The 14183-nt window shown below is 36.2% G+C and overlaps 1 long non-coding RNA gene across 1 annotated transcript in view; it reads left to right on the top strand.

The window, feature by feature from the left end:
• Positions 1 to 931: 931 nt before the first annotated feature.
• LOC149797880 (uncharacterized) overlaps positions 932 to 14183 on the top strand; it is a 27796-nt gene continuing 14544 nt past the window's right edge. Inside the window, exon 1 of the long non-coding RNA XR_016421909.1 lies at positions 932 to 1039. This is a non-coding gene — a long non-coding RNA (uncharacterized LOC149797880). The remainder of the gene's footprint in view (positions 1040 to 14183) is intronic.

The following is a 14183-nucleotide window of genomic DNA, read 5'->3' as shown; positions in this document are numbered from 1 at the left end:
AGCCTCGATATCAGCCTTATTATTCCCACAATAAAATAACTTTAAAATAATAACTTGTTCACGTGACTGTTACTAATTTTGAATTAAGGTCGGGAACTAGGTCAGCTTGAAGTGTTTACAATTGAATCAGTCAAGGTCAAACTATTTTCTGAAATTTTTCCAAATCACTTAAATAAGATTATATTATAATAGCATGTACAATAAAAAAATTTTTTAAAGCTGACAAACAAACGATAAAATTAAAATAAATATGAATTAAATCAGATCTACGTAACATTAAGGAGTAAATAAAAACTTCTTATAACACTTTTGCCGTTTTTAAACTCGAACAGAAAATCTCTCTCTCTCTCTCAATCAATCAATCAATCAATCAATCAATAATTTGGTTCTTCACAGAATGATATTGAAATTTTCTTGTCATGTCATAAACTGACATTGGGACCTGCCGTTTTGAAACATGAACAGAAGCACTGTACACAACGACAGCATTGCTGTTTTCAAAAATATATACGTAAGATACATAAATTATAACCACAAAAAACACACGCACTATTTGTAACAATATAAAAGCCAAGATCTAGTCAGTGTTCTCTCCAAGTGACAATATAGAACAAGGAGACAAAACATTATTTTATAATAAAAAATATAAATTAAAACTTTCCTTGACTTAACATCGAATATTTTTTTAAAGTAAAATATAAATACAATTTGCTGTAGGTTGGTAGCTGTTTTCGTGACAACATTATATGTACGACTAGTATATTGAACAAGTATCGTATTACAGTTGTATCCACATTCTTTAGCAAGGTACACTTACAATAATCGGATGCCAAATAGTGTGTGGACAGTATGGTCTGTATTTTGTTCATCTGCGCATGCACAGTCTTGGATTCGTATTACAACATGTACTTACTCAAAAGAACAACCTATTCTAATGAATAAATTATCCAAGAATACTGTAACAAAGAGTAAGCAAAGGGTAATATGAGATGTCTTGCGATTTCATTGTGACTTTTATTCACAAGACTATATCAAAGAGGTAAGTGTCTCCACAGTTTTCTTTGTGTTGTTCGATTAATCGAGTACACGCCACACATTTTTTAATGGAGGGATTTTTTTATTATTTAATTTGAAGATCGTTTGATTGGTATATCGTTTTATGAGGTCTGAACAGGCTCTAAAAAGGGTCTCTTAAGTGTATGCATGTTTTTTTTTTCCTTCCTATCGCCAGAGATTTACATAGTCATTTAAAACTAAACTTCTAAGAAGTGATGAGTAATACCTCTCCTTTTTGACAGGCGACTTATCTATCTCTCTAATATTGCTACGGTTGTCGAGATTATGAGGGTGGTATGGAGGTGTTTTTTAAGAAAAGGAATGGCAAGAAGATGGGTGGGGTTACTTTGTTTATCAGGGATAATAGAGTACTAAGAAGTTAGGGAAGTTAATTTGTGCTTATAACTAATTTAAATTTTATATAAACTTTTATTTTGCATACTTTTCCTGCTCTGTGTTCGTCAGGAACTGTGAATGTTGGCCAGTCAAACATCGTGTAGGTTAGTAGGTGCAGTGGTATTGGATAGTATGAGGGTAATAGATGGTTGGCTATTGGTTATTGGTCAGTAAGCGTTGTATTAGCATTATATTTTCCGTTAGTCCCGATTACTTTCAATATTCTTTTGATTACCCTATTCTCAAAACTGACGCTATGGAGCCATAATGCTAATTTCTCGTTAGTCCTCATACTTTTCCCACAAAGTGGCACGATGGATTCATATTCCTCCTTTCCTATAGATCCCGTGTGACATTTTGCCACCCCAACCCCCGCTACATCTTAATGTTAAATTCCATTTAAAGGCCAGAATGACATCTCACTGTTAATTTCCTGCTAGAGTCTAGATTGCCATATTTGAAACCAAATACTACAGCCTCAATTTTATATCCCGTTAATGCTCGAAGGCCATGTTAAATTCGCCGTATGTTTCATAGAGACACATACTTGTTAAACGTATAGACTTTTTTCATTAAATTTTCCGTAAGAGGCCAAACATACCCGCAATCTTAAACCTATGGACATTTTTGCCAGGATTTCCTGTTACAGGCAAGACTGACCCACACTGTTAAATCTATTTATATTTAGAGATAGGATTTCGATAAAGAGAAAAACAGACCCATAATTTTATAATGTTACCTTTTCCACCAAACAGACCAATACTGTTACAATGTTAAACAATAATTTTGAACATAGGATTTACGATCTTGTCCACATAATCCAAGAACCTGTGTTAACAGGATTCCCATTATACTACTTATCTGGCTAGATGTTTTTCAGCACCATAACACGTTGCAGGTTGTATCGCACTGAGGCTAGCTGAGTATAGTGATTTACCCATGGAAACACATAACATGATAGCCAATCCAGGCTGATCCGATGGTGGGAATCGAACTCCTACGAGCCTACCGTATAAATCATTGAGCCACAACAGCTCCCTCCATGTTTATTAAATGACCAATAGGTTTAGCAGCAATGACATCTCTAACTAATTACATTTACTTTCAAATATCTTGGATTATTTTGTTTTTCTTTTGTAATTCATTTTAATTACTCGACGATCATTTTTTTTTGAACCGTGGTGGAGGGGGGAGGTATTGGTTTGCAATGAATTCATTCTCTCATTTCACATTTGCCTTGTACAGCTGTCATATCTCATCTTGCTTCAGCCATTTTCTCATCATGACATTAGCGTAAATACGTCTATCTTTGCAGATAGCAACCTTATATCTGGTATAAAGTTTCTTTTCGATAAAAGAAGTGGTCCTTAATTTAGAAAGAAAACGTCAGTGAACGGAAAATTAAGTTAGACTGAAAATGTCAGTGAATGGAAAATTATGTGAAGAAACGCGATATGTAGATTTAAGTAGCACATAAGTTGTAAATGACATATACGTCGCTGAACACGCTTGATAATAAAACCTTTGATATTCAACTGAGTATTATTTTACAAACTACAGTTCATGTCAAGAAATATGTATATTGGTTCTTGTCAAGAAAGGGATGAACTAACCTTTTAGAAGTTGCGCATTGGTTTTCATTTCTAATGTGTTACTTTGGACCACAAAACTAACGCGGGATTTTTTTTGGGGGGGGGGCAGAGGGTGTTTTTGTTTCTACCTTAGAAAGGCTAAACTAATGTTTTTTAACTCATACAAGTCGTTTTGTTTTCACTATATATATTTACTTTCTACATTCTTTTGATCACCCTATTCTCCAAAGCCACGACATGGAGCCACAATGCTAATTTCCCGTTAGTCCTCATACTTTTCCCACAAAGTAGTACTATGGATTCATGTGGTTCCTTTCCTATAGATCCCGTGTGAGATTTTACCCCCCCCCCCACGTTACATCTTAATGTTAAATTCCAGATAAAGGCCATCTCCCTGTTAGAGTCTAGATTGCTATATTTAAAACCAAATACAAATATATATATATATATATATATATATATATATATATATATATATATATATATATATATATATATATATATATATATATATATATATATATATATATATATATATTACTCTTAACGCGTTCCCTTGCTGAATAATTACTAATAATTAATTTATTTAGTTTAAAATATTTTTTTCGAATGGCAAGAAGATAATAGATTTTATATTTGTTTCGACACAAATACTACTACTACTACTACTACTAATAATAATAATAATAATAATGTACAACTTTTGCGAGGCATACATATCTTGACAATTTTATTGAACATCAGGAAATGTATTCATCTGTTACCCTAACAGTATTAGAATTACAAGTAGCAAAGCTGTTACCGTTTGATGAAAAATACAGATATGGATATTACTCCAAATTACTGTTGGATGATTAAAGCTACATAATTTTTATGAATAAAACTGATATGGCACAGTAGAATAGATACCACGTCTTCAAGGGACGTATTTTAACAAACGACAAAGTCTACATTTCCTTTAAGAAATATGCTGGTAAAAGTTAACTTTCAAACTGCTTGCTGCCAAAAAAAGGTCTTCACTCACAGGTGAGCTTCACGCGATGGTTTGATAAATCAAGTATAGGCACGCATTACGCCTATACAAAGTAACATTTAGTTAATTAAATACGTGTATCAATAGCTGTGACACTTACCCAGACCTGCATTTTGGTATTAAGCATTATCGCTTGACAACGGTAATCCACTGTTTCCTTTCTTCCCGACAATCCCTATACAAGCTAAATATTTACATTCACTCAGAGTATGCTCTACATGTAAACATACCCTTTATCTTTTAATCTCAAACAAATAATCATAGTAGATTATATAGCACAAAAGTTACTGGCAGTATTTAAAAATAAGAAGTGTGTTTACGTTTTGAAACTTGTACAATACACTCCAGAGTGCTATGAAAGAAAAGTGTATTAAAAATGCTACATTGGAACCAAAGTTTAAAAAAAGTTATTTGTTACCAAAAGTGAATGCATTAGTAATAATGCTGTGACTAAGAAATCTGACAAGGAAGCCACGTCATGCTTAAAATAATGATAGGAAGACATTAAATTCTGGTGAGAAAAATGACGCACCCGATATGAGAAAGGATGTAAAAATAGAGGCGTCTTTAGGGGTAATGATAGACAAAAGCATTGAAAACATACTGGATAAAATTAAATAAGCAAAAAGAACAACCAAAAACATGGAATCACGAAACAAGCCTACCCATTTTCAAGCCTAACTCAAAGTAAATCTAATCACATTACAAATTAACTTCTGTGTCAATTTATAATTGCTAGGCTTATGATAATTAAGTTCATGCCTTCTACCTTAAAAATTAGGTGTCAAAATACGAAACAATCCAGTGAGACCTGAGCAGACAATTTCCGAGTGAGCGGTGTTTGCGTATCAAAACAGTATGTGCCTATGCTCCGTAAAAAATAGGATTTAATCCAGTTGAAGTGTGTAATTGTCTACCGACCGTTGGACAAGCAATGCGGAGGCAATTTTGGGTTCATACAGGGTTTCCGCAGGAAATGATAATGCGAGGGTTCAACCATATTTCCGAATCAAACAGATAACGCAATTAATAGAATTTAATATTTTTACTGAACAAATAATTACTGAAATTACATTGACAAACAAAGTAAAAAGGTATTCTAAGCAACCCCGTGACCTGAAATACACACCCCAGTTACGTTCTACCAATCGCTGACCCTTGGATGACCTGACATGTGACTGATATGTCACTACCTGTGCACAGCAGACTTTCCTTGCATAATTAGCCGTTTCTACAACTATCTCACTCGGACAGCCGCGACCAAGTTCACTTTCATTTAGTCCATTACCTTGTCAGTGATTGAATGTCACAGACAGGTAATTCAGAATGAATTAAAAATATGAATTTCAACAAATTAGAAAAATTAGATGTATTTTTTTTTGCGACGGCAACGATTGAATTTAATTGTTCATTTTTGTGATTAATTCATTCTCATTTTCCAAAACTGTGTGGGTAAATCATATATATTTTGACTTCTAACTGCCCGACATTTGTCATCTGACTGCATGACCATACCTCGTCCTGTTTGCAGATGATCGTCACTACCATTTTAATAATGCTGGAAGGGACTGTCATGCTGGCATGACACTATACGCCATATACATATAGTTGTTTCAGGTGAATGCTTGATATGAAATGTATTTGAAATATGTGTATCGTAAAAGCTTGTTATAATTATTGTTTATTAAACAATACAATAGTGTCTGCCACTAAGGACAGGTGCTTTTCACTTTCAACTTCCTTGACATTAGCATAATGTGGCTCCTACACGAATGAACTTGTCTGTGTTGGAATCGAACATGATGATTGGTACTGAAGAGTAGCAAAGCAAGTGCGTTACCACTCCACTTTCCATTATTTATAAATTAGATTTAGCAGTTTGTATGATGAAGCTTGTGAAGATTAAGATTTTAAGAAGTTTTTAAGAAGATGTTAAGAAGTTTTTGCCATAATTAAATTTAAAATTCGTGTTGCAATCACACTTTTGTGACTTTTTCGTGTTGCAATCACACTTTTGTAACAGTCACATATTTGTAAACAATGTTTCAAATCATGATATGTATTGTACAAATACACCTACCCTTTGATTTAGATACTTTTATTATCGGTTCATAATTATATCATACATACATACATACATACATACATACATACATACATACATACATACATACATACGTACGTACGTACGTACGTACATACATACATACATACATGGGGTTTGGACGGATCTAGAAGATTTCAGTAATTCCCATTAGTTGGGCTTGGTCGTATGAATTGGAAATTTCGAGATAAATTGGGTAGTAAGATCTGTCACGTGGGGTATGTTATGAAATATTGTCGCAATAGAAGGCGAACATAAGGAAAGAACTGAGCAATCCGATTCATTCCTATTTTGGACTCATTCTCATTTCTTGTGTTCCTGTTGCAAGTCTACTGACGTCTTTTATGTTGTACTTAAATAATATTTTAGAGGATAAACATTTGTTTGGACTCTTCATTGGAAATTGAAAGTTCCCATTATTTGGAATATATTATTCGGGAACTGTTGTGAATTGTTGAAAGTAGTTCTGGACAACGCCTTCTCGACAACGTTACGATTCTTACCAGTACATTTCGGGTTTTAAACTTTATAAGGAGCTTTTCGTTTATTTCAACCTTTTTTTCATGGAACTTTATCAGGATTCTTTTGGATTCACTTCATAATACTGAAAGTTCTTCTCCCATTTTCATTTACAACATTGATAAATACATTATTTGTTAAGTTTGAACTTGATGGCTTTGCTTCTTTCTGTTACTTAGTTTGTGACTATAGAGTCGTAACACTATCTACCTAACGACCTACCTACATTCATACCTACCTACCTACCTATCTACCTACATGCCTACATACATAGCACTTCTAATTAGCAATCTCATGCCGAAAACTATGTTTACATACTCTTGTTTAATGTTACTGTCAATTTTTCGCATTTTCAGTCATCTTTACATGCAAAGTTATTTGTTATTTTGATTCGATAAAATATCTGCCCTTAATTTTTAAAACTGTATTGGATCAAGAACTTTGTCCAGCCCACACAGATGCCACCGCTAACACATTTTCACGTGAAACAGGAACGATAAATGAGGCAAATTTGGGTGGAAAAGATGGTGAAAAATTGAAATTAACCTCAATCGCATCAATCAATATAAAATATCATTCCACGTAAAATTTTCATAGGTTATAGCGCGGAAAGAGATTCATAACACAATGGCAAATTTCTTAGTCATATTACGGTCACAACTCTCTCCAAATTGATGGAAAAGGCTGGACATTTAAGTATACCAAGCTCTTTTCAAATAAGTGCGTCTGAATCTTTTTATCTTTAAATAATCAACGCATTTCTAAATGTAATTATTGACGCAAAGGACATACTTTCAAACGGGCGAACACAACGCTATGCCAAGTCAGAAAATATAACGGGGTCATAAAATCTAAAATACGTGTCCACATGATGTTTACGTTTATACAGTAGTAGTCAAAGTGGTACAGTGAGACATTTGTCTTTATTCCCATGCAAAGAATGTATACGCATCACACTAAGGTAATGTTTAGACCTGAGACTTTTTGTTTCATCTACCGCATAAATAGCAAGGTAACGCACAACGTTGTCTCTAGATTGTAGACAGCAGTTTATAAAATCCGTTTTATACTTTTGTTCCTGTCAAATATGCCGCACACTCCAAACTTATAGTTTGCTGTACCACACAAATGGACACAGTTTGAAGGATCGAAAACTCCAAGGTAAACATACGGGCACTCCCTTGCATTGTCTGATGTCAGGAAATATATATAAATATTACCTATGCAAACATGAACTTTACAAAACGTTGTGACTGGATCAAATTAATCGCGAATCTGCAATTAATAAGTGAAATACCTCCTGGGTATGTGTGTGGTGGTATAGGTTAACTTTTGACCCATGTTATACGGGATATGGACATAACATGGGTCAAAAGTTAACCAATACCATCAAGCAGCTGTACGCCAAGGCTACCAGTGCAGTAATTGCCCAAGGTGCTGTGGGGGACTGGTTCCAGACAACAGTGGGAGTGCGTCAAGGCTGTCTCCTGTCACCCACGCTTTTCAACATCTACTTAGAGCGCATCATGAGCGAAGCCCTGGAAAACCACTGTGGGACAGTCAGCATTGGAGGGCGTAACATCACCAACCTCCGCTTTGCAGACGACATTGATGGGCTGACAGGCAGTGAAGACGAGCTAGCCACCTTAGTGAAGAACCCGGATGAAACATCTTCCAGATCTGACATGGAGATAAGCGCTGAGAAGACAAAACTGATGACAAATAGGGGCAAACAAATCTCAGCCAAGATTAAAGTCAGAGGACATGAACTGGAAACAGTGAGCCAGTTCAAATATTTTGGTTCCATAATCACCGAAGAGGGATCAAGAGCAGACATTTTGTCAAGAGCAGCACAAACAATGGCAGCTATGTCAAAGCTAAGACCCATCTGTAGAGACAAGAATGTCTGTCTGAAAACTAAAATCAGACTATTGCGAGCTCTAGTCATCTCAGTCTTTTTGTACTCATGTGAGGCATGGACCCTGACAGCAGAATTACAACGAAGAATCCAGTCACTTGAAATGAGATGCTTCAGAACCATCCTTGGCATCTCTTACATGGACCACATCACAACTGAAGAAGTGCGTAACACCATCAGGCGCGAAGTAGGCCAATATGAGGACCTCCTCATCACCGTCAAAAAGAGAAAGCTGAAATGGTATGGCCATGTCACTAGAGCCAACAGTCTATCCACAACAGTCCTGCAGGGCAGCGTCCAGGGTGGCAGAAGAAGGAGCAGACAGAGAAAAAAGTGGACTGACAACATCATAGAATGGACAAGGAAAAGTTTTGCGGAGACACAGGCATTTGCACATGATCGAGACAAGTGGAGGGAACTGGTCAGATGTTCAGCAGCACAGTGCCTCAACGACCACACTAGGTCATGAGACTGATGATGATGATGATGATGTGTGTGGTGATCCAATATCTTTTTGATTTTTGATAAATATTTTCCTACGGGTTGATAATTAAATTTGGGCATGCATTGAATACGTGGTGTAGATCTTCGGTGGTGTGGCAGTTAAAGCGGTTAATGGTTGCTGGTTTGGGTCCTATAAACCTTCCAAAACTGCTTGCTAGTTTAGTTTTTCCAGTTATTATCCTGTTTATGGTTTTCTGTTCTAAATAGGTTCCCTTAGGTAGCTGTATGTTCCTATCTACTTTTTTGGGGGGGTTTCATGGTGCGTTTTACCTTTTGTGGAGGAGTTCCAAAAATCTTGCCATTTTTGGTCTATATATGTTTATGCGAAGCTTAGTGCTTCTGTAGATGTATAGTTAAGCTTGACAGAGTTTTGATTTCCTAGTTTGGTTTGTGCAACTTTGTCTGCTGTTTCGTTGCCAGAGATTCCAATGTGCGACGGTATCCACATGAGCTCGATTAATTGATGTGCTGTGATGATATCGTCGATTAATTGGCATGCTCTGTCGAGGAATTGTTCCCTAGAGTGTGAATTGCGATTTTGGATCGATTTGATAACGCTTAGGGAATCGCTTATAATGACTGCTTTAGGTATTTTGGTTGTCTTTGATCCATTGTAGTGATTCAAGTATAGCCCATAATTCAGTGGTGTAAATGGAGCAATAGTCAGGTAATCTGGAACCCGTTTGTATATTGAATTCAGGGATGACTATTGATGCTGCTGTTCTTGGTGGGTTGTTTGTTTTTTATCCATCGGATATATTTTAACATAGTCCGTGTATTTTTGGTTGATTTCGTTTACCAGTACAGGTTTTAGTAAGTTTTCTTGTCCTTCTTTATTGCCTAATTTGGAAGCTTCAATGTTAATCCTTGGTGGTTTTTGTAACCATGGTGATTTGTTCTGGTCTGTATTGTTTGTTACCTGTTTTTTTAGTAGAGGTATCTTTTCTCTTAGTTCAAGGATTACTTTGCCACTTGGTGTGGTGGGTATGATTTGGGGTTTGAAGACAACTTTACACTTATTTATAGCTATTTTGGTGGGATGGTTGTCTGGGTGGGTATCTAATCGAATGGAGTATCGGAGGAGCAGTTCTTGCCTACGTAATTTTAAGGGTAGTTCTCCTGTTAGTGTTTGTAGTTCTTCTAATGATATTCAGGGGAGTCTTCCTGTGTATAATAGTAAGGCTTTTCTCTGGATAGTGTCAAGTTTTTGTAGTACAGGTTACGCTCCACAAAACAATATTTCGGGATCCGGCCCTGTTTTGAACAATTAGAATAATACGATAACCTCACCATAATGTGCATCATTAATACGATTATCGTGTTATTACGAGGTATACTTTTCAATTATTTCGTGAGGAAATTGTATAAAAAATCACGCGGCAAAAACGCATTTCATTTAAGTAATGTAGCTTTGATAGTGAGTAAAACGCATGACTGTGGGAGTGGTGTTTTTCCAATCCTGCTTGTTTCTGTGAATGATGACAACAGCAAAACCTCTGTAAACCGGGGGTGGGGTGGGGTGGGGGTGGCAAAGCTCAGTTATTACTTCAATTTGGAAAGGAGGGCCTACAACATATATGGATCTAACATTATAGCCTTATCACCCTAACGGTTAATCCGAGGGTCGAACGCTATGGGCCGACAAATCAGCCCTTCACCCGTGATGATACTGATTTTCTGGTGAGGGGCTGATATCACCTATTTATTAAAAACTGAATTATCTGCATACAAATTTGGCTGCACACATCGGTGTACATTTTATACACTTACGGGTATTTCTCGTGGCTGTGCAGCTATCGTCGGATGAAGGGTTCTTTTGGTGACATGTAGATTATATTTCCTGAGCAAATCATATGTTTGGTGACTTGTAAATCCACCTAGAATAGCACAATATGTCCTGTGGCCATTTTGAATTTCGCGCTTGATATGGCTGTTACCAATTACCGGTATGTATCTAAAATGTACGCATGTTTGTTCCAGAATGATTTGCATGCAGCAAAATTGTATATTTTAATGAACAGGTGACATCAAACCCACAACATCGTCTATCAGTATCAACATAGATTTGTGGAGTTGATTTATCGGATTACGAACGCTATAGCTGTAGGACCCAATGGGTTAATCCAAAAGGTTAGGTTATAGTCTTATTAACTTATAGCTAATTCGCCCAAGTATGTAAAGTATGGTATCGTCCACTTTGTTTATCTTTTTCTATATAGCTCCTGCTGAGAAAAAAGAGCGACCTAAAGCCTAAATTCATAACATTTCCTGAACGGATATCTTTCTTAAAATCAAATTGCTATATAATCATTTGATTCGCTCCTATCGCAGTCTTGGAACGATCTCGGATAAATCTGGTAAATGATATTGTTTTGTCACCACTGCAGTCCTGCTTTCTTTCTCTTTTGTTGGGAGTGCTCTCACAGAAAGACAGCAACCAACATCATAATAGCCATGCCAGCTACAATTAGCAGTAAAGTCAACACTGAACACTTTGTTGGTAAAACAAAATGGCGTTTTTGTCCTCTACTTTTGCCCTTGGTCCTGTCCCATTATTTGTAATAAAATTTGCCTGGATGTTTGGATACACAGGTAGAACTTCTGCATATCATTTCGACACACTGTTAAAATTTTAAAATATCTTATCGAATGGAAAACAATACAAAAATATATTCAAGTTATCTCAACATTAAATCATTCATTCGTCCATTCATATCTTCTTTCAAAATAACCGATTCCATAATGTGTTCATTCCTCGAACCAAACATTAATTTACCTATGCAGCCATCCCACTGCTAAATATTTCTCATATCTATCCATCCATTCATCTCTCTCTCCCTCCCTCTCTCTCTGTATTACCAGCCTGTGCTTCTTGAAAGAATAACGATATAATACATTACATAGATCTTATCCATTTATCCATTAGTTTCATTTTTTCATTCGCTCATTCAATCATTCATTAGTATATTCCATCTTGTTATCTTTCGCTTCTGTTATTCGGCTATCATTTTATCAAATAAGAGGAGAGTAAATTAATAATTTAAGAGCGTCAATAGATTATGTATCAAAGTCTTTAGACCTTGGTTAGAAAGGAGGCATGAACGAGAGAGAGAGAGAGAGAGAGAGCGCATTTCCCTGCACACTAAAATAGATAACTGCAACGGACTGTAATAAATACCTCTCTTTCATATTTGGGGGGCTTGATTATGTTTTAGTTTGTCTACTTTAACTTTAAATTACATATATAAATAGGGTAGCTTAATTGCAATATCTTAAAATTAATTTGATTGATACAAATCTTGCTTTCCATCCAGCATCAAAATGTCTTTGTCTGCTTTATTTATGTTACAAATTCCTTGAACAATTACTTCCTCTCCTTCCTGGAACTCATCTAGTCTTTTACATTTCTTGTTTTAATGTAGTCAGGAATATTGACAATAATATTGTTGTTCTCGATAATGTTTCTATTTTCCGCAATTTATGGAAAATTTACAGCTATTAAATCAGCGTTTAATTTTACATCCCGGTTTTGTAATTTTTAAGTAAAGCTGCTGGAATAAATCACTTTCGTCTATTAAATTCGTGGATATGCTTCTGACTAAAAAGTGGCCATACAGTCTGTACAGAAAAAGTGTTCTTGATGTAAAGAAGTTGCTATATTTTCTGGAAAGGAAAAAGTATCTGTCCTATTGTATGTACAAAAAAGAACTGGTCCTTTCGTCTGCACTGGAGAAATGGTTCTATTGTTCGTACGGGAAAAGTTGTCTGTTGTAGGTTCATACATGAGATGCGATCCGATTTTCTGTAGAGGAGAAACGATCTGACGTATTTTCTGCGCAGAAGTGGTCTTATTGTATGTAATGTAGTCCTGTCAACTATGCGGGGTAGTGACCCTATTGACTGGAAAGTTAAAGCGGTCCTACTGTCTGTACAGGAGAAGTGTTCCTTACTATTTTCTGTACATGAGATGCGGTCCTGTCATTTGGATGGGAGAACTGACCCTATTATTAGCACAAGCAGTCCTATTGACGACACTGGAGAAGTGGTCATTCCCATAATCTGCAAAGCAAACATCATCCGTCTTATTATCTGTGGAGAAGTGATCCCGTCGTATGTACAAGAAACGTAATAATATCATTCGTACATGAACTGGTCTTTTTCCCTTTTTCTATGTACAAAATTGATCCGTCCTATCAGGACCGGCTCTAGGACGTGTGGGGCCCAAGGCAGCATGCGGGGCTCAAGGCATCAAGCGATGAGCGCGAGGCCCCAAGCAAAAAAATTAATTGCATTGTCTGAAAGCGCGGGGCCCATGGCGGTTGCCTCGTTCGCCTTGTCCTAGGGCCGGGCATGTGTCCTATTTTTTGTACGGGAGAAGAGTCCGTTTTTTTCTTCTTTTTTACAGGAGAATTGATCGTTCTTATTGACTTTTAGAAATGTGGTCCTATGGTTTGTACAGGAAGTGGTCTTTTTCTATGCACAAGAATGATAAGTCTAATTGTCTGCACAGGAGAAGAGTCCGTTTTCTTTTTACTTTACAAGAGAATTGGTCGATCTTACTGACGTGATCCGAAATGTGGCCCTATGGTTTGTACAAGAGAATTTACCTTATTGCATGTACCAAAATGGTTCTGTCGCCTGTACAGGAGAGGTGGTGCTGTTCTCTGTAGAGGTGCACTGTTTTCAGTTGCTCTTTGGACGTAGGATCTGATGACGTTCGCCGTTGTTTTACAGTCGCAGATTAAGTTTTAACGTTCTCTGGCATATCAATGTTTGCGACAGTTCAAGCCAGCATATTCGTATAGAGGTCTAAAAATGCAAGAACGGTATCCCCATTCTTTTACCTTTCTGAACATCTGTCGAATAACAGTACAAAATCTAAATCTCTGTGTCATCACATCTGTCACGTGGAGAAACATAATGTAAAAAACACATGAGAAATTTCTGTCAGTATATATATATATATATATATATATATATATATATATATATATATATATATATATATATATATCAGAATTTTCCTCCCTAAAATGTTGAATTTCGTCCAGTCAGAAAGGT

This window comes from Sinohyriopsis cumingii, chromosome 6 (assembly GCF_028554795.1).
Source record: "Sinohyriopsis cumingii isolate HCF-2022 chromosome 6, ASM2855479v2, whole genome shotgun sequence".
In the NCBI taxonomy this organism is placed as follows: domain Eukaryota; kingdom Metazoa; phylum Mollusca; class Bivalvia; order Unionida; family Unionidae; genus Sinohyriopsis; species Sinohyriopsis cumingii.
The sequence above is the reverse complement of the archived record's forward strand: the minus strand, read 5'-3'. Positions and strand labels throughout refer to the sequence as shown.